At 52.4% G+C, this 21,890-nt stretch overlaps 1 protein-coding gene across 1 annotated transcript in view; it reads right to left on the reverse strand.

Annotated features, from left to right (window-relative positions):
* Positions 1-21,631, reverse strand: part of LOC101540238 (cadherin-23) — a 299,164-nt gene extending 277,533 nt beyond the window's left edge. Inside the window, exon 1 of the mRNA XM_055132130.1 lies at positions 21,437-21,631. The gene's annotated coding sequence lies outside the window, so the exon portion shown is untranslated. The remainder of the gene's footprint in view (positions 1-21,436) is intronic.
* Positions 21,632-21,890: the final 259 nt, after the last annotated feature.

Here is a 21,890-nt window from a genome sequence, read left to right on the forward strand (position 1 = left end):
ACAGGCAACAAATGAGGGAAGGCACCAATGCCTCAGCAGGGTGATTCATGCATCTGATCCCATTGACGAACTCGAGCACTGCAGTGGAGGGGCAGAATGAATATTCTTCCCGAAGGGAAGGGAAATTTGACCAAAGTGCATCGTGCCAGGCCATAAACCTCCAACATATTTCAGAGAACTGAATTAACTCGAAATATGTCTTAGCGAAGGAGCCTCAAAAACAACCAATAAAGAAAGAAACTCTCACTAGCACACATCCAAAAGAACAAAAGCAACCGCTGTTGGAGAGGATGTGGGGAGAAAGGGACCCTTCTACACTGCTGGTGGGAATGCCGACTGGTTCAGCCCTTCTGGAAAACAATATGGACTACTCTCGAAAAATTAGAGGTTGAGCTCCCATTTGACCCAGCAATACCACTGCTGGGAATATATCCCAGAGAGGCAAAAAAGTATAATCGAAACAACATCTGCACATGTATGTTCATCGCAGCACTATTTACAATAGCCAGAATCTGGAAAAAACCCGAATGCCCTAGAACGGATGACTGGTTGAGGAAACTTTGGTACATATATACAATGGAATACTATGCAGCTGTCAGAAAAAAGGAGGTCAAGAATTTTGTAGTTAAGAGGATGGGCATGAAAAGTTTCATGATGAGTGAAATGAGTCAGAAAGAGAGAGACAGACATAGAAAGATTGCACTCATCTAGGGTATATAGAATAACAGAGTGGGAGACTAACACCCAAGAATTGTAGAAATAAGTACTAGGAGGTTGACTCCATGGCTTGGAGGCTGGCCTCACATTCTGGGGAAAGGGCAACTCAGAGAAGGGATCACCAACTATAATGTAGTCGAAGGCCATGTGGGGGAAGGGAGTTGCGGGCTGAATGAGGGCTAGAGACTGAGCACAGTGGCCACTCAACACCTTTATTGCAAACCACAACAGCTAATTAGAGAGAGAGAGAACAGAAGGGAATGCCCTGCCACAGTGGCAGGGCGGGGTGGGGGGAGATGGGATCGGGGAGGGTGGGAGGGATGCTGGGTTTACTGGTGGTGGAGAATGGGCACTGGTGAAGGGATGGGTTCCCGAACTTTGTATGAGGGAAGCATAAGCACAAAAGTGTATAAATCTGTAAATGTGCCCTCATGGTGATTCACGAATTAAAAATAAATTAATTAATTTTAAAAAAATAAAAATAAATAAAAAAAAGAAAGAAACTCTCAAACTTTGCAAAGAAAGCAACAAAGTTCTTTTAAAAATCCATTAATCCAAGAAGGAACTACAATAGAAATCGGGGGGGGGGGAATTTAACCCAATAATAACAAAAGTCGTCCGCCTCCGCCTCTCTCGGAGAGCCCGGCTAGCTACCGAGAGTATCCCGCCCACAGGCAGAGCCTGGCAAGCTACTGTGGCATATTCAATATGCCAAAAACAGTCACAACGAGTCTGTTGTGGAGGCATTACTGGTGCCTGCTCAAGCAAATCAATGAGCTTCGAGATGACAGTGATACAGTGATAACAAAAGTATACGTAAAGGTGGGGCTGGAGCAATAGCACAGCGGGTAGGGCGTTTGCCTTGCACGCGGCCGACCCCCCCGGTTCGATTCCCAGCATCCCATATGGTCCCCTGAGCAACGCCAGGAGTAATTCCTGAGTGCAGAGCCAGGAGCAACCCCTGTGCATCGCCGGGTGTGACCCAAAAAGCAAAAAAAAAAAAAAAAAAAAAAAAAGTATACGTAAAGGAAAATATATAGCAAGGAGGAAGAGGAGATCTATCGCAACAGTGGTTTTATTCAGTTATTTATTTTGGGGGGGCTTTGTTGGGAGGGGGCACACCCAGCTGTGCTTCCTCCTGCCTCTGTGCTGGAGGGTCACTAGGCACAGGGTTTGGGGGATCATATGGATGATGGGCAGGAACCCTGTCCTATGTCTCTGCTCTCTCCAAGGGGGTTTAGGAAGTAAAGTAGGCCAGAGAGAGAGTTCAAAGGGGTAGTGCACATGCTTTGCCTGCTGGGGCCCCAGGTTTGATCCCCAGCTGGTCCCCCACCCACCAGTGGGAGCCACCACCACCCAAGCACAGAGCCAGAAGAAGTCAGTGAGCATCACTGAATGTGTCCCATCCTCACCCACATCCCCATGTCAAAGTAAATCAGGACTGTATGACGGCTCAGCTGGAGCCATAGCGCAGCAGGTAGGGCGTTTGCCTTGTATGTGCCGACACAGGTTCGATTCCTCCGCCCTTCTTGGAGAGCCCGGGAAGCTACCAAGGGTATCTCGCCTGCACGGCAGAGCCTGGCAAGCTACTTGTGGCATATTCAACAGGCCAAAAACAGTAACAACAAGTCTCGCAATGGAGACGTTACTGGTGGCCGCTCGAGCAAATCGATGAGCAATGGGATGACAGTGACAGTGACGACAGCTCAGAGGGTTGGAGCATAAGCACGGGGAGGCCTGAGTCTGAGCCCCAGCATCTCAGGGGCTGAGAGCATCATCAAGAGCACCCCAGGGCAGGCGTGGCTCAAGAAAAGAAAAGCAGGAGGGTAAATACAAGAGAGTAGAAGGAAACGATTTTAGTTCCTTATAAAAACAGAAATGCAACTGAAAACAAAATTCAATAGTTAAAAATCGATGAAACTAGAAGTCGATTCTTGGGATAGACTAACATAAATCCAATGACTAACAAGATAATTAGTTAGAGCGGAGGCAGATATTGCCAACATCAAGAATGTGAAAGAAAATCTCCGGGGCCAGAGAGCGAGGACAGTGGTGAGGGAGCACGCCTTGCATGCAGGTGGCCCAGGTTTGATTTCCGGCACCACATCCCCTGAGCACTGCCAGGAGTGACCCAGGAGCACAGAGTCCCAAGTAAGTCCTGAGTGGCTCCCAAAATCAAAAAACAAAAAAAAGGCAAGGAGTGGGGAGAAGAAAAAGAAATGAAAACGTCACTGTGGAATCTACAGAGGACAAAGACTATACAGAAAACTCAGGTAGGACACCCACAACCCAAAGCCGCCACCCAGTTGCATACCATAACGCACAAAAGGAGAGACAGAGAGAGAAAGAGACAGAAAGGGAGCAAAAGATGAAAGGTGCCTGCCACAGAGGCAGAGGGGGGCTGGAGGGAGGAACATTGGTGGTGGGAAATGGACACTGGTGGATGGATGGAAGCTCTGGGAATATTGTATGGCTGAAACCCAGTCCTGAACAGCTTCTTGTGATGGTCTACTTCACACATATTCAATTAAAAAATAAATGAATTGCAAATAGTCACAGGGGCTATGCTATGGCTCAGCAGCCAAGTACCTCCCTTACAGGCTTGAGAACTTGAGTTTGATCCCCGTGCAGCACGCATGAGTCAAATGGACTTGGATTGGGCTGGAGTGACAGCACAGAGGGTAGGGTGTTTGCTTTGCACGCGGCCGACCTGGGTTCGATTCCCAGAATCCCATATGGTCCCCCAGCACCGCCAGGAGTAATTCCTAAGTGCAGAGCCAGGAGTAACCCCTGTTACTGGGTGACCCGAAAAGAAAAAATGGACTTGGATCCTTGGAAGCTCTGTGATTCCCTGGGACTCCAAGAGATGCTCAAGAACAACACGAGATGTGCAAGCACTGAGGCCAGGAGTGCGAGCCCCAGAAAGCACATGTGTGAGCGTCAGTCAGAACTGTCAACGCTGAGCCCAGGTGAAGCCCCACAGCTGAAGAGGGCGGCTCCCGGCCATTACCACAACCAAGTGGATGGCCCCGGGTCACCAAAACACCGGGGACATCATTAATAACAGGGGAAAGGTGGGGGGTAGGGGATTAAAAAATAAAAATTTGAAACCTTTGTTCTCTGAAAAGAAAAAAAAGAAGAAAAATCAGGGAGACATTTATAATTGGGCCCGTAGCACATACATTGCATGCAGAGGGCACCCCCACCCCCAATTCAATTTCCCAGAACCCCCAGAAGCAACTCCGGAGCAATGAGCTGAAAATAGCCCCCTAATGCCATCAAATGTGGGTCCCCCCCCAAACAAACAAACAAACAAAAACCAAGAGATACCACTAATGAATTTGAAATCATACAAAAATGCTTAAAAACCTTTTAAGCTCCATGGCTTAGAAACCGGCCTCACATGCTGGAGGAAAAGGCAGCTCAGATAGAGAAGGGAACACCAAGTAAAGGATGTTGGAAGGACCCATTCGGGTTGAAAGATGCGTGCCAAAAGTAGACTATAGACCAAACACTATGGCCACTCAATACCTCTACTGCAAACCACAACACCCAAAAGGAGAGAGAGAGAGAGCAAAAGGGAACGCCCTGCCACAGAGGCAGGGCGGAGTGGAGGGGACCGGGTGTGGGTGGTGGGAGGGATGCTGGGACCATTGGTGATGGAAAATGGGCACTGGTGGAGGGATGTATACTTGGTCATTGTATGACTGAAACACAAGCATGAAAGTTTGTAAGCCTATAACTGTACCTCATGGTGATTCACTAATAAAAATAAAACTTCTAAAAATACGACAAAAATTGACACAGAAAATAAATATCAAATATAAAAATATTTTAAAAGTCCTACTAAAGAATCAAAACTATAATTAAAAAACCCTTTCCGACTAAGAAATCTACACTCACATGACTATTATATTTTAAACATTAAAACAACTATTTAAGAAAAAATAGCACAAAACATGTCCAAATTCCTGTAGACAAACAGAAAAGAAGAACTAGTTTCCCATTTATATTGTGAGCTCAGCAACAATAACACTATAATCTGACTAGAGCAGTAAGGAAAATCACAGGTCAATTCTATTTCATGAGCACAGACGAAAAAATCTTAAGCAGAATATTAACAATCCACAGACCCACTGAAAAAGAAAAATTTTGATAGCTACTCTAACAACAGATAAGGGATTATGAAACCACAAAGGATAAAAAAGAATAATCCATTGTGGCCAAGCTGGATTTTTCCCCCTAGGAATGCAAGGTTAGCTGACTTTCAAAAATCAATCAATATAGTCAACCACATCATCAGAAAGAAAATTCTACAATCATTTCAATAGATACAAGAAATGCATTTGGTGAAATTCCACATCCAGTTATGACTTTAGTAAATTCTTAGCAAAAAGAATTAGAGGAGGCCATATATGGAACAACCCCACTAATACTACTCTCAAGAGCTAATGAATGAAACTACTCCCTTAAAAATCAAGAACAATATGATATGCCAACTTATTACTTACATATCCACTCAACACAGCATTGGATATTCTGGCCAGAGTAATTAGGCAAGAACTTTCCAATTTAAAATTAAAATAAAAAAGTAAAATCATCTCCATGCACAGATGGCATAATCTTATATGTAGAAAACTCTAAAGACACCATTTAAAAAACTATTATGGCTAATAAATTCAGCAAACTTACAGGAAGCAAAATCAACACCCCCAAAAAGGTTTATTTGTATGTACTAACATTAAATATTCCAAATCAAGTATTAGACAAGTCCATGACATTAATTTTAAAATGAATAAAATGTTTAAAAGTAAACTTAACCAAAAAGGTAAATTGTACACTGAAAATTGTAAGACATTACTGAAGCAAATCAAGGAGACAAAAATAGGTGGAAAGCCATGCATGCTATGGATTAGAAGATTTAATACTGTGGAGGTACTCTAGTACCCAAAGTGACAATTAGATTTAATGCAACCTCAAGCAAAAACACAATAGATTTTTTCCCCCACAGAAACAGGAAAACCCATCCTAAAGATATATGTGGAGCAAGAGTACAGCTGGTAGGTCACTGGCCTTACATGCAGTAGGCCCAGGTTCAATCCCTGGCACCGCATTTGGTCCCCAAGTCCATCAGAAGTGATCCTTAAATGTAGAGCCAGGAGGAAATTCTAAGCATCACTGGGTATAGCCCCAAAACAAAACAAAAAAGAGAAAATATATTTATATGGAATCCAAAGAGACCTGAATAGCCTAAACAATCTTGGAAAAGAACAGAATTGGAGGACTTCATGTTCTGATTTCAAAACCTGTTAGTAAACTACAGTAATCAAAACAGCACGGTACTGCTGTAAGGACAAGAATATAGACCCATGGAGCAGTACAGGGATCCCCGAAGTGACCCCTGCATGCATATACGGTTAATGTACATTTCACAAGAGTCACACGCCATTCAATGGGGAAAAGGCCGTCTTTTCAATAAGCATTGCTCATTAGGGGCTGGGGAGATAGATCAGGGGGCTGAAGTGCAGGCTTTGCATGCAGAAGCCCTGGGTTCCATTTCTAGCACTGCACAATCCCCCAAAGCACCGAGAGACACAGCCCTCCCCTAAGCACTGAGCCAGGAGTAGCTCCCGAGCATCACCAGATGTGGCTCAAAAACAAAAACAACAAACAAAAACCAAATGGTGCTGATTAAACAGGATATCCACTGGCAAAAGGATTAACTTTGGCTTTTGCCAAATACTGACTATGGAAAATTAAACATGAGTCAAAGACCTATAAGTAAAAACTAAAGCTATAAGAGGCTTAGAAGAAAATATAGTGGGAACTCTTCATAGCATTGGGTTTAGCAATGGTTTCTTGGCTGTGACATCAAAAGCAAACAACAACACAAAAAATGAAGTGGACTTCACAATCTGAAACTGTTGTGTATCAAAGGACACTCAGGAGAATGAAAAAGCAGGCACAAAATGGGAGAAAATACTTGGAAATCACATATCTGATAAATTATTGCTATGCACAATTGTAAATACACAAATCTTACGACTTAATAATAACAAAAGAGCTCAAAAGACTTCACTGAAAATTTCACTAGGTAAAGGACTCAAATAGACATTTTTCCATAAAAGACATACCATGGGCCGATGAGGAAACACAGATCAAGATCACAATCAGATAGTACTTCATACTCCATTAACATGGCTATTACCAGAAAAAATAATAATGACAAGTTGTAGTGAATATGGAGAAATGATAAGCCTTCTGCCTGATTGGTGGGAATATATAATGATGTAGCCCTCTCATAAACCAGAGTGATGGGTTCTCAAACAAGTAAATGTGGAATTTCCATGGGATGTGGGAACTCCACTTCCAGATACAGAGTCAAAAATCCTATAGCAGGGAACAAAGGTGGTTCCCGGAAAGCACGGCTGGTCCATAAATATTCCTAAGAGTATATTCCAGTGGCCGGAAGGTGGGAACAATCCAAATGTCCATCAACAAATGAATGGAAAATCAAAGTGTCACGTAGGTATACAGCTGAGTTTTATTCAGTCTTCAAAAGCAATGGACTTCTGATACATGCTCCCAAATGAATGGACCCTAAGAACACCATGCTCCACCACATCAGACAACACAAAAGACATCAACTGTTGGAAGCCTCTTACATGAAGTGCCCACAGGAATCAAACTCAGAGAGTCCAGAAATAGAACAGAGACTATAAAAATTATAAACACGCGCTCGGAAGGGGTGATGTGTGGCGCTCTCTCTCTCTCTCTCTCTCTCTCTCTCTCTCTCTCTCTCTCTCTCTCTCTCTCTCTCCACTTGCATTCAGTGCTCTTGAGCTGCTGTGTATGAACTGGATCGGGATGGCTCCTCCTTGTGCTCTGCTTCTGTGTGTGCCGCTGTGCTCTCTTCTGTCTGTCTGTCTATCTCTGTCTCTGTAGTCTCTCCTCTGGTCTCTTCCGACCTCTCTCTGTCCCTGTCGTCCCTCCTCTTTTCTCTTCCGATCTCTCTTCCAATCTCCCTTCCGATCTCTCTCTCCGGAGCCCTTCTGCTTCAGTCTCTGGATTCTACTCGATCTCACTTATGACTCTGACTCTGACTCTGATTCTCACTCGCTTTGTGCTCTTTCTTTCCCCTGCTTCTGGCTCCGATGACTCCCTGATTCTCTTTCGCCTTGTGCTCTGCTTCTGTGTCTTCTCTCTCTTCTCTTACAGTCTTAGTTTATATAGCAATCACATAGGGTGGTGACACAAAGGTGGGTTGACATTAACAAATCAACAAAAAGGGGTAAGACCACTCCTCCAGGAGATTAACAAAATCTCATCTAAGGAGATTACTCCAGATTACTAGGAGATCCGCTTAATGGCGGGATCCCATCCAGGGTGTGTTGCTTTCTTCTTTCCTCAGCTAGTAATCCACTTAATCAGTTGCAGTAAATCTACTTCTAATATTTCTAACAATGTCATTCTGGATGAGAACAGTAAGAGATATATTAAAGTTAAAGTTTGATTCTTCCTGAGGACATTCACTATATATTCCAGACCACAGTCCTCAAGTCAGGTTAGTCTTCCTAACCCCAGCAGGGTCCTAGTCTCGTCGTTACTTTTGGATCATGACAGCATTTGTCTATGACCATGTTCTCAACTTATAGTTGAGTATTATGGCACTTTGGCCTGGCCCATTTTGATGCCAGGGTAGCTCACAGCTTGCCCTGGGTCCATTCCGTCCCTCATCGGGACCCTGCTTTTGGTGCTAGGAACTAAGGGCAACTGAGTCAAGAAAGCAGATGCCCAAGAGTAAATATTATTGGAGTCAATCAACTTCTAAGTTACAAAGCATAATATTAATTGACTTCCTATGTCCATACAGAAAGGACATTGCTTTAAGGTAAACTAAGTTCCCTGTGGCAAGGTTAAAAGGACAAACCCCATGTTATCCTACATCAGGCTTCCACAGATAACGGGAGAAAGGACAGACAGAATTTAGAATTGGTTTAGAATTGGGGGAATGGAATGCCATGGGACACACAAGTCTCGAATACGCAATGCAGGTGCTCTGCCCCAGCCCCCAGTTAGTCTGACTGTTCAATGGGTACAGAGTTGAGGTGAATTCAGGATGATGAAAACTTTGGAAACAGATGGGAGTGGCAGCTGCAAGTGCAAAAATGGTGAACATATTTCACTGGCCTTAACAAGTGCTTAAGATGGGAGATTTTGTTACATCTTACACAAATGTGGAAATAAGAATAGAACAAAAATTCACTGGTTAGATAAATGATATCTCCAAAAACCTGCGGCAAACTAATGAGAACTACTCTAAGCGAAATTAGGATGTGCTACAACTATTTGTACCAGACATTATACTAAGCCCTGTGATTGCAATGAAGCAAGAAAAAAAATGTAAGTATTATAAAGGAGTTATAAAATAGTCTTTATTAATATAAAACAACCACATGTGTTAAAGAAACAAAACATCCTATAGCTAAACTGCCGATTAAGAAGCAAATTTAATGAAGGTTATTGTATCAGGTGACTATTTTTTAAAAAATCAGTTGTGAAAACTGAAAATCAAGTTTACTTCTACACACCAGAAACAAGGGGTTCAAATTGAAAACAATTTTGAAATATGATTTATACTGCTACCCAAACCATAAAACACACAGAAGCCGATCTAATAAAAGAAGTGTAGGACCTCGACACAAACAAATTTAAAAGGCACTCATGAAAGAAGTTTAGTAAGACCGAGGTAAAAGGAGAAATAGTTCCTGCCCTTGGTCTGAGAAGCTTAATATGGTGAAGATTTCAATTGACCAAATGGAATTCATCAACTGAAACGAGGCAAAGGAATAGTAAGTGGAACTGCCATGGGCCGTGGGAACTCTACCTCTAGCTACCTACGCAAAAATCCTGTAGCAGGGAATGAAGTATTCCCCACAAATACGGGCAGAAAGGAGAGGCAGCTCTTGTTTAGAGTTGGGGGACGGGCCGCGATGGACACAGTTGCTGCGGGGGAGGGGAGCCAGGCGAATGTGGGTGTGGGGGCAGCTGCATGTCTCCAATGTTGCCTCAATCTGATCTCTTGGGGATTTTGTGGAATTTCAAAATCGGGCTCTAAATTCTGTAGCTGGAAATGCAAAGCGCCCCAAGTAAACAAACGCATCGGAGGCCCAAGCCAGGACCGACATTACAGGACAGCGAGCGTCCGTTCCGACGGCTGCCTGCCTTACACCCGAAGCCTGCAGTGCTGCAGAGCCCCAATGTTCCCAGGAGAACTGCAGGCACCAGAGACGCAAAACCGACACTCTGAACAGTGTAGTGGCCTGACGGGGCCCAGCACAGGAGAGTGGGTGAGAGGTGAGCCAGTGGGGGCTACAGAGACAGGACGGCGGGGAGGGTGTTGGCCTTACATGTGGCTGTTGCAGGTTTTCTTTCTTCCTCGCATTCCATCTGATCCCCTGAACCTGCCAGGAGTGATCCCTGAGCACAGAGCCAGGAGTAAGCCGTGAGCACTACCAGATGTGGCCCAAAAGCAAAAAAAAAAAAAAAAAAAAAAAAAAGTAGGCTATGGTAGAATGTCCTGTTATACATTGAATGCTAGAAAATACAGGAACCAAGTAATATAACACAATGGGACGACTCTCAGGAATAAGGGGGTGAGGAGAGGTCACAGAGAACAGGCAGTGGGGGTCAGTTTATATAAAGCCCAGAATCAGGCAGATGGATCAGGATAGGAGGAAACTTGAGGGACCGGTGACAGGCAGGTGGCCTGCGATCGATCATTTTATGGTTTGAATGGTAGTGACCTTCATGGGAATAGTCACCCGTGGTGAGTCAGCTGCACACGGGGGACCTATCCACGCTTCTGTGCATCTTCTCCCACAATACAAAGGTTGGATAGAGGGATTCCTGGTTGGTTTGGCATCACTATCAGTGTGACTAACCGCTGTGCCACCCGCTCTCCTCTACACACAGAGAGAAGCTGTAACTTAGGGAAAGGGCCCTTCCTCCAGGAAGTCTTCTAGGACTACCCACCCCCTTCCCGCTCCTTTAAGCGACACAGCCTTTTAAGGAAGATGACTGGAGAGGTATTGACACCCTGTGCAGCTGCAAGACTGTGGGTTGCTGAGAATAACTAACAACTGGGGATAGCGGAAGCATACCAATAAGTGATAGCATTTGTTGAGTGTGTACTATACAGCGGGCACTTTTTCTAAGCATTTGACATCCAATATTTCATTAACCCTCCCAATCCCCCTCTGAGCTAGGTATGTTATTATCCTGATTTTCCAGATGAGAAAACTGAAGAACAGAAAGATTAATTACACACCCCGAGTTTCCCAGCAGCTCGTGGAGAGCTGGGCCTGCAGCTGGGTGGCACCAGCACCAGGGAGAAATGTCCCCCAGGTGAGCAGTGAGCACTGCAAGAAGACACAGCCCGGGGGTCTCCCTGCATCCGCCCAGAGCCCCCGAGCCCCCGCAGGGAGCAGAGGCGAGTCTGCGGATGGGGCAGGGGAAGGGCAGGAGACTCAGGGCTCCAGGCCCAGAGGAGCGGGCGGAGGCAGCTGGTGAGAGGTGGCTCGGGGTCTCTGCTGACGGCCGTGGGACAAGGGAGCAGGTGAAGGCTTGGGGCAGAGCCAGCCCCCCAGAGGGGCACCTAGCATCTCACCTTGGCCCTCCCGGCCTCCCTTGAGCGACCCATAAGCTCCCGGTGTGCCTCCCCTCCCCCTCTGCTCTCCGGGGAAAGTCCACCATCGGGCCGCTGGACGGCACCAAGTGTGAGGGGTCCAGGCAGGAAGCTGGCACACAGCCATGAGTCCCGGCATCACCCACGCCAGCCAGAAGTGGGCCCTCTACTCTCATCCACTAGAGCTCTTCAGAGGGGGCGCCACAGGAGTCAGGACAGTCCTGTCGGGCCTGGGTCTGCAGGGGCTCCAGAGAAGGCGGAGAGCGGACAGCTTGGAAGGGTAAGGGTGATCGTAGGAAGGGCTTCCCCTGGGCAGGCCCACTGCCCACTCAGCGAGCAGGCCAGAGCAGAGGGCAGGGGAAGGCCAAGGGCAGGGCTGGGGGGCTGGACTTTACACACACACACACGGCCACAGGCCTGAGGCACAGAGGGGCCGACTGCACCAAGAACTCGCTGGCCAGCTAGAGGGAGAAGTCTGTTCTCCGCCGGCCCGCGCTCCGTCCCCTCTGCCCTTGTCCACACGCCCAGGCCTCACACTGGCTGCAACCAGGTCACCCAGTTAGCAGCCGCCCTCCGCTGTATTATTCATGGGCTCCCCCTCTTCCGACACGAGCTCCAGTTTCCAGCAGCCTCAGGCAGGCCCGGCCAGGGCAGCCCCTTTCTCTCCACTCGCACCCCAGCCCCCACGCCCACACAGCGGCTGGGCCTGCGTCACTGAGGAAGGACAAGGGAAGGCATGGCTAGATAAGGTCAGGCGCTAGGGCCCCCCCGCCCCACCTTTCTCCTCTCTCCCCTCTCTGCCTCTCTCCTCTCTCCTCTCTATGCTATACACATATCCACAGACACACAAATATACACATATATACATATACAAACATATACACATATACATACACACATACACACTAATACAAACATACACATATATACAAACATACACATATATGCACATACACACAAATACACATATACACATATATACAGATACATACATACACATATATACAAACATACACATATATGCACATACACACAAATACACATATACACATATATACAGATACATACATACACACACATACACACATATATATACACATACACACATTCACATAAACACATACACATATATATACACACATAGACATATGTACAAACGTATGCACATATACACACAAACACATACAGACACGTTGCACACACACAACACGCACATGGCTCGCTGCCCATTCTGGCCGGTGAAGGGTGTGGGCTGGGCTGGGAACACGGGAGTCATGCACTGACCCTCCCCCTATCGTACAGGTGGGAAGAACTGGGGGCCCAGGGCAGAGACAGGGGCGCTCCCATGGGACCTGCTGGCCAGGGACAGGCCTGTGGCTCCTCTGCCAGGAGCTGTCGGCCACTCCCCTGGGTGGCCACACCTATTGCTGGCGAGTACCACGGGTGGCTCACGTCTGACTGGTGCAGTTTAATGAGCACTGCACACACCTGACTATCGGCCCTCGTGCCTCGGCCCCGATCCTTCCAGCCATGGGGCCAGCCGTCACCCCAGGCCCCACACTGCCGCTGCACCGGTGCAGCCCAGGCTCATGCTGGTGCCCTCTGGGCTCGGCTTCCCTCACAGAATCGGGGTCCAGCTTGGCCTGTAAGCCAGGCAGAGGGACGAGCAGAGCGGGTGAAGGATCGCTGCCAGCCCCACCCACAGGCAGGCGTCAGGGTCAAGCCAGGATGCCGAGGGGAGGCTCGGAGAAGCCCGGGCCTGCTCACAGGAAGTGCCCAGTGCTTCTCCTGATGCTGGCCTACACCCACGGCAAGGCCACAGCCTGGACACCACAGGGCCCGCAGCCGCAGAAGGTTCTGTGGGCTGGAGAGACAGACAGTCCTCGCATACGGACCCAAGCACTGGCAGGAGTGACTCCTGAGTGTAGAACCAGAACTCCTGAGCACCACTGGATATGGCCCAAAAAGAAAAGAGGAGGACGAGGAAGGGGAAGAGGAGGAGGAGGAAAGATGATGACAAGAAGAGAAAGTATTTGATAAGTGAACAGAGGGCCTCGAGGTGCTTCTGATTATCTAACTTATTTGCCAACATTTTGTGTTTGAGTCTGGTTTCTGGATAATCGAACGGTAGCTGCAGCGCCCCCTTGAGGCTGGGTGAGCATGTGCACCGGCCTCTTTGCCTAGGGACAGCATACCTGCCCGAATGTCTGCCCTGGTCCCAGTGGGTCACTTCCTAACCACTAAGCAAGGAAGGTCCACACGGCCCTGAGCACTCTGCCCATGAAAAGACTTCCCGAGCCCCAGGATTCCCTCCCCAAGCCCGGGAGAGGAGAAAGACGGGCAGATAAGTGTGCTAAGCCCCCGTAGCCCCCAACTCTGGACAGGCCAGACCCTCTCCCCAGAGAGCACAGGAGGCCCAAATGTCCCACACTGCTGTGATGTCCTCAACTGACCTGGCCTCTTCCCTGCTCCCAAGTGGACACAGCAATGGACAATGAACTTTATCCTGATCTCACAATGAAAAAAAAATGCGCTGACCCCACCCCTCCACCCCCGACCCAGGGGTACAGGCATCTGCTTCCAGCGCCACCTTATTTGGATCTCTGAGGGTGGGGACGCAGCATCCCATGCTCTGCTGAGTGGGGAACAGAGGCTGGGGGGCCTCCAGGGGGTACACAGCCTCTCTCCTCCAAACCACTCCCCTCCCCTCCCTGCCAGCCTCAGGGGAGTGAATCACGTTTCCCAGCCTCCAAATGGCCCTGTCAGCCACTCAAGCTTCTCTCTTTAGCATGACCCACCCCCTGGGCTTCTGGAGGTCCTGGGAGTACAGGTAACGGCAAGGCACGTGTATTTATGGTCTGACTGTCAACCAGCCCAATTAGGTAGTCAGCAGTCATATGGCCACTGAACACCTGAAATGTGCCATGACCAAATTAAGAAGTGCTGTGAAAACTAAAATTACACTGGAGTCTAATGACTAGGAACAAAAATCAGGGCTGGGGGGTGGGGAGGACCTCACTAAAGGGCCACAGAGATGGTTCAAGCGCTAGCGCACTACTTAGCACATAGGGAGAGCACCTCCTTAGCGTGTTAAGACCCTAAGTCTGAGCCCTACCAACAGCACTGCTGCATGTAGCCTATCGGCCTCCTAACACCACCCAGCTGACTCACGCCTGGGCCTTTAGGACAAGCTTCAATTTGGGGCTCAGGAGTCTCCCCAAGTCCCTGATCACTGCTAGGGTTGGCCTCGATATTAAAAACGCAATCATTTCTGGGGTAGAGAGACAGTTCAGTGGGTAAGGCACTTGCCTTGCATGTCGCCAACCCAGATTTGGTCCCCAGCACCTCAGATGTTCCCCAGGGACCACCAGGAATGATCCCTGAACACAAAGCCACAAGTAAGCCCTGAGCACTGCCAAAACAAAAATAAAAATCATTTTTTATACTGACTGTACATTGAAACGGTCATTTGGATATACTGCATCATATGAGACAGTCTATCAAAACTAATATTACCTATTTAACTTCTAACTGGCTACTAGAAGATTTAAAACTGCAGCCGTGGTTTGCTTTGATTTTTTGTTTGGTTGGTTTCGGGGCCATACCCAGCAATGCTCAGCGGTTATTTCTGGCTCTGTGCTCAGGAATCACTACTGATGGGGCCCAGGGCACCATATGGGGTGCTGGGGATTGAACCCAGCATCCTACATGGGATGCCATGTCAGCCACGTGCAAAGCAAACGCCCTGCCCGCTGTCCCATGAATCGGTGTCCTATGACTCTATGTCCAGCGGGTAGCAATGCCGCAGCCTCTCAGCCTGGATGCCCCACAAACGGACGGGGGCTGCCCCCGAGACGCTCAATACTCCGATTAACGACTAAGTGGGCTGAAGGGAGGTGCTGGGAGACAGCAGAGTGGATGAGGCACTGGCCTTGCGCACGGCAGACGCGAGTTCCATCTCAGGCACCCTAGAGACTCCCTCACCCTGAGCCCCGCCAGGAGAGACCCCTGAGTGCAGAGCCAGGAGGAAGCCCCAAGCACCGCCAGGTGTTAGCCCACAAAACAAAACAATAAATGGCTAAATGAAAGGCCTCCACAGAAGTGGGCCTGGGACCCTAAAACACAGATGAGGGGGAGTCTGGCCCACCCACACTGCCCCTCTGCTAAGACCGGCCTCAGGCACTGAGCTTCACAGAGAGGCAGAGAGCGGCCTGGCTCAGAGGTCTGTGATCACCCGGTCCCTGAAGGGGCCATCTGCTCTCCTGGCCCCCTGGGGGAGAACGGCCCCCGCAGGGCTGAGGGCCAGGGGCCAGGAGGCCTCCAGGTCCTACTTGGGACAGAGCGAGGAGGCTCATGCCCTGGCCAGGAAGAAAAGAGAAGCAGTGCAGAGAAAGAGGGAGCCCCGGGAGGGCGCCTGCACCCTCACCTGCACACCCATACTCCCTGGGGACAGAACCCCAGGGACTCGAATGGGCCCCGAGACATGGTCCCCGCCGCCTCCTTTGCTTTCTCTCTCTTCCCTCCCTCACAATCTCTCCTTCCTTCCTCCCTCCCTCTCTCGCTTCCCCTGGCTCCCAAATTACAGCCTTCTTCAGAAACAGACACAATCAAGGTAGTGCGCAGGGCCCTTGTCACAAATGGCATCTCAGCCCTCTCCAGATGGAGCGTGGCCTTTCGGGAGGAGGCTGGAGCCTCCAGCCTGATGGGGAAGAGGCGTCTCAGAGAGGCCCGCCCCGGGGTGATTGCGGGAGCTGGCTATGGACAGCGCGTGCTGGGGAGAGTGGGGTTCTGCCCCTGACTGAGCGGCCCCCAGACTCTCCTCGCCCGGGCAGAGGCCTGGGCCACGCCTTGTTCCAGATGCAAGGGCCTCAGTTTCCCCTCTTCGAAGGGAGGTTCACCATCCCCAAGGTCCCTCCAGCTCTTGGAGCGCAGGTTGCAAACTCAGATGGCTAAGGGATCTGGGGAGTAGGCACCAGGTCCAGGTGACAGACGGCTCTAAGGGCTGGGCACCTGCCTTGCACGTGGAAGCCCCAGAGTCACCAAGCGCAGCCCCGGCGCCCTGCAAACATCACTGCATGTGGCCCCCGCCCCCCAGCAAGTACCAGCAGTCTAAGCAGAGCTGCCTCCGGGCTGGAGCTGGAGCCATGAGCTGCCTCCGGGCTGGCAGGGCTGGTTTCCCGAGCATCCCTGGAGTGGCCCCAAGCTGTGGAGGCCCCCATCTAAAAGGGAGGTGCACGGGCAGAGCTGTGCCAGCAGGCACCAGAGTGCCGCCGGGATGCACGTCTCTGGGGAGAGGCACGAGGGCCCTGACAAGGACCCAGGGGGAGCACATCCACACAAACTCATCCTTTTCCTTCAGGTGCCTCCACCTGACCATGTGGCCGAGCCTCTCCCCACAGAGGTCTTCCGGCAGGTCAATAAAGGGTGCAGGTGAGCCCCAAGAAAAACTGCCCCCTGCAAACGTGCAGCCAGCAGCGCCAGATCGAGCTCTAAATGCCAGAAAGCTAGATTTTGCAGTGTAGGCATGTCGAGACCATTAAGCTCCCATACGTAGGGGGACATTTCACCACCTTGCGAGAATACGATGTGCCCAACCCAAGCGGACGCCAAACAGGCTAAAAATAAAAGCTACTACATTTTGCATGTGGAGCGTGTGCCAGCGCGGCCCAGAAGGCTCTTCATTTCCTCTTGTTCACGCTGAGAGCAAGCCGGCAAAGCGATCAGGCCACAAACACTCCTGCCATTTCACAGACGAGAACACCGAGGCCAAGGAGACTGGATGCCAGGCCTCAGGCTTGAGAGCACAGCAGGAGAAGGACAGACCCTCGACGCTCTGCCTACAGCCTTTGCAAACGCACAGCGGGGGCTGGCTGACACTTCTCAGTGGCCCACCCGCCCACCCGCCCTCTTAGGCCAGCGGTTATCAGCCAAGGTGCACAGACTGGGCTGGTCCACAGGCCTCACAATGCACAACCCCCAGGAACTGGCCGAGAAACGTGGGGCTGCTGTGTCCCCCACCGCCAGGCCCCCGCCCCTGGGGCAGGCTCAGGCTTCTGCTCCCCCAGACACGCCCACAGGTGACACAGCGGCCAGGTCTCGTGCTGCTTGCCCAGGGAAGCGCCCAGAGCACAGACCAGAGGCCTTAACAGGCCGCTGTGCAGAGCCGGGCACACCCCTGGGCAGATCCGGATTAAATTTCACAGTGAAAGACTAGAAAGCGGCCTGCATGTGACTGCTTCTTAAATATGCCAAGTTCCTCACTGACACCCCGGAGTCAATAGTTAGTACAAATAAGCATTTTCTACCCCAGGGAATTCAATAAAGTTAATTTCATATTGAACCAAAATAAATATGGCCCCTAAATGGTCTGATGTGTCTGAATTGACTCTTCTGCATGGTCACTCACCACTATCGGAGCTATTCAGAGGCAGGAGAGGGATTTCCAACACCCCAGAGCCGTCATTATGGCCTGGAGTCGCCATTATTCTCGCTTCCCTGATGGCTGGGTTTTGCCTTCAGTTGCTCATTTTCTACGGGGCCCTGTGCTCAGGCCTCCACAGTGCCAGGCCCCCTGCTGCCCCGCTTTTGGCCCGGCTTCACTCCACACCTGCTCCCGCCTCTCCAGACGCCGAGTGCGAGGCCTTACCTCCACGCCTGCACACTGGGAGCCCAGAATATGGCAACGTGGGCATCTGCCACCCAGTCCAAAGTGCCCCACCTCAATAGACAAAAAGGGGTCTAGGCACACCAAAGGGCTGGTAGAGTCACAATCGGTTAGCAAGGAGGCAGTGGGACAATCACTGGACAATGGCCCATTCAGACAACGCACCGCTACTGGGCACTGAGTCAGCCAGAGAGGCGCCCGCAGCCGCAGGAAGCAGGAGCCTGAGCTGGTACAGGGATGCTGGTCTCTGAGGGGGCCGGCTGCAGGGCTGCGCAGGGCAGCAGGGCGGGGGGCGGGGGGAGGTGCAGGCTGGGGAGACACCACCCCAGCGGGCAGCCGAGGCTTCAGTGGGGGGGGGGGGGCAGAGCAGTAACACCCACATCCATGCATGAAGCTGGGGACAGAAAGGCTCAAGTCCCACTTCCAACCTACTGAAGGCGAAACCCTCCTGTCCTGAGACGAGCATCCATCGGGGGCCCGCCTCATGAATGACTTTGCCCGGCTGTGAATGAACACACCAGACTGCCCCCGTGCCAAGAAAACTCTTATCAGGGCTCAAAATAAAAACATTTACTTAAAACACACACACACACTATAATTGGCTTTGAAATGAGTTCAAAGACAATTCAGTCCCTTTGAAAGGGGAGCTTTATCACCCACTGCATTTCTTCCACCTGCACATGCAGGGAAATCGTTCTCTGAGCCAAGTGACCTGGTGCTTGTGGCTGAAGATGCACTTTCCCACGAGCATCCCGGCCCTCAGGCCTGGCCCGTGCCAAGGCATGGCTCCCGCTGCCACCCTGCCGCTTTGCCTGGTCCTTCCTCTTCCAGGCGGGGGAGAGGCTGAGCTCGGTGGACAGGGCTGGAGGGCATGAGTCAAACCATGACCTTCGACTTGTCACACCCTGACCCTGATCCCCCACCCCAGCCACCCTGACGCTCCCAAGTTCCTCAGATGCTGCCCATCTGCCCAGGCGTCTTTAGGGTCACCTTTACTCCTCCTCACAGCTGGCACCTTGCCTAGGCAGCACCCTCTTGCCCTGGGGGTAGAGGCCTTCCAGGGCCCCAAGGCAGCATAAACGTGATGTGAGTCTCGGAGCCCGAGGGGGCCTGGTCAGGATCCCCCCCTCAGTCCCGTGGAGGGGAGCTGCAGCCCACCAAGCAGTGTCACAGATGAGTCATGCCGCCCTCGGAGAGGGACAGTGCAAGTAGAGGACAGTCACTCCATGCTGTCCTTGAAGGACAGGTGCGACCCAGCCCCAGGCCTCCTGCAGGCTGAGCACAGACCCGGCTCCTGTAACCCCAGCCCTCCCCCCCGGCAGACACGCAGAACACGCACCAAGGTTTCATCTGCACAGAGAGCAGACCTGCTGCTCCCATCGGCATGAAAACCTCACCCATCCCCCCACCCCCAAAACCAAGGGGACACTCGCGAGCCGAGCACAGGAGAGCCCCGGGGGTCCTGGTGGGGGAGCCGGAGCCCAGCACTGCTCTCACTGTCCAAGGACAGACATGTCAGCCTCCGTCCCCAAGCTCCGTGCCTCACCCTCCTGCTGCACTCAGAGGCTGCGGGAGGCTCGTTCCCTGGAAGGGGCCAAGTCTTCTCAAACGTTCCCGAAAAATCTAAGCACTCAAGGATCGTGTCCGGTATAGAAGCTATTCAAGAGTTGTGGGGAGCAGAACGGGGCTCTCAACCCAGCACCCGGGACACAAGCACCCACACGCCCAGTCACTCGGCCTTCAGGTGTCCACTCACCAGGACTTCCGAGGGAAGGAGATTAAACAGAAAGCGCAGAGAAACGAACCCCGAATGGGAAGCACACACAGAAGGCAGCGTGTGCCCCCCAACGTGGCTCTGGGAGCGTCTGCCAACAGGACCCTCAGGCCTGTGGTAAGCGGGTGTGGCTGGGAGCCAGTTCCCCGGAAGATAATTCCCAGTGGAGACCAGGGGCCAGCTCTGGGGGGTCCCTGCCATTCAAACGGGTCACGTGTGTAGTGACCCCATTCCAGCCCAGGGGTAAAACCCAGCCAAGCCTCCCTGACTCTAAGGGGCCCCTCCCAGTGCCTCCTCCACAGAGTGACCACAGGGCCTCCACCCCACCCACGCTGACCGCAATGCACCTAACCCTGCAACAGGAATCTTCCAGCCCTGACTCCGGACTCACACCCACCCAACAGCTCAGCCCCTTGCTCCTGAGCTCAGCTAGGAGCCTCAAGTCACCTAGTCCTGCAGGGTCTCTCTCTCTCTCTCCCTCTCTCTCTCTCTCTCCCCCTCTCCCTCTCTCTCTCTCTCTCTCTCTCTCTCTCTCTCACACACACACACACACACACACACACACACACACACGCCTTTCTGTGCCTCTTCCGCTATTTTAAACTCCACATGCGACAGATTGCTAAGAGGCTGAAAGGCTTCGGTGTGAGGCGGCAAAGTAGTAGTGGGGAAAACGGCAGGCAACGCTTTGTGAATGACTGGGGCGCAGAGGGGCGTGTTGCTCCCCGGGAAGGGCTGGTTCCCCACCCAGACCGGGTGCTGACAGCACCAGACCTGGGGGCTCCGGATCGCACTGCACCCGGAGGCAGCGGCTCGGGGGTACTAGCGGCTCCGGGAAAGCCCGAGACGCGTCCGGCCCTTGCGGCCGCGGTCGGGGGACACCAGAGCTCCGCGCGCGCGCGCCCCGGGCTGACCCGCGGAGCCACGAGCGCAGCGCGGGGCCCCGGGGACCGCCCGCACCTCCCGCGCCCGGCCGCCCAGCACCCGGTTCCCCGGGAAGCGCGCCGGGAGCGTCTCCCCAAAGCTGGATCCGAGAGGGGCGCTTGCAAGAGTCCCCCTAGGGTCTCTCGCGGGCACTAAGAGGCGACAAGAGAAAGAAAGGGGCGAGCTACGTGACTTCGGGAGCCGCCACCCCAGCACCGCTGCCCAGCCCTCGCTGAGGGTACGCCCCACCCCGCCTCCGCTGCCCACAAGGGATCTGGGGCGCAGCGGGGGGATAGATTGGGTCCCCCGGCGCCCCTTTACCCTGGAATTCCTCCCTAGCCCGGGCCCAGCGCGCGGAGCCGGGGAGGCTCCGGGACGCGGAGATGCGAGCGTGTCCAGCACCCGGGTGGGAGAGCCGAGCGCCCGTCTCCTCCCAAGGTCCTAAGCGGAGGGAATTCGAGTTCCCGCGACCCAAAGTTGCCGCCCGTCGGGTCGCGCAGGCGCGGGGCGCGGGGTGCCGACCCTGGGGCCCGGGGGGACCGAGGCCCCGATGGCCGCACCGGGAGCAAGTGGTCCGGCGGCGGCGGCGGCGACCCCGCGGCTCCAACTTTCCCGCCGCGCGGAAAGCGAGGGGGGCGGGGAGGGAAGGGCGGCGCGCGGCTCCGGGTACCGTGTGCGTGCGCCTCGGGCTTCGCTCTCCGCCGAGCCGCCGGCTCCGGGCTCCCCTGGGCCGCTGCTCGCTCGCTTCCCCGCCGCAACTTGCAGCGGCGCGCGTGGGGCTCGAGCGAGGCGCGCCCCGCGCGTCCCGCAGCCCCGGCTCCAGCGCGCCCCGCGCCGCTCAGCGCCCGGCCGCCGTCGGACGCGCCTCCGCGCCCCGCATCGCGCCCGCACTCGCGCCGCCGCTCAAGTCCGCGATCAACTTTCCCTGCATCCCCCGCCCCGCGCGGCCCCGCCGCCCAGTCCCCGCCTCCTGACGCTCCCCGCTCACCTCCCGCCGCGCCCAGCCCGCCGCGCGCACAGCCGGCCCCGCCGCCCCCCGCGCCCCGCGCCGGCCCCGCGGCGCTCGGGCATGAATATTTCAGGGCTGGCGGAGCTGCCCTCTGCCGATGTCATGGCACCGGCTG

Source organism: Sorex araneus, chromosome 3, assembly GCF_027595985.1.
Source record: "Sorex araneus isolate mSorAra2 chromosome 3, mSorAra2.pri, whole genome shotgun sequence".
NCBI classification, from domain to species: Eukaryota; Metazoa; Chordata; class Mammalia; order Eulipotyphla; family Soricidae; genus Sorex; species Sorex araneus.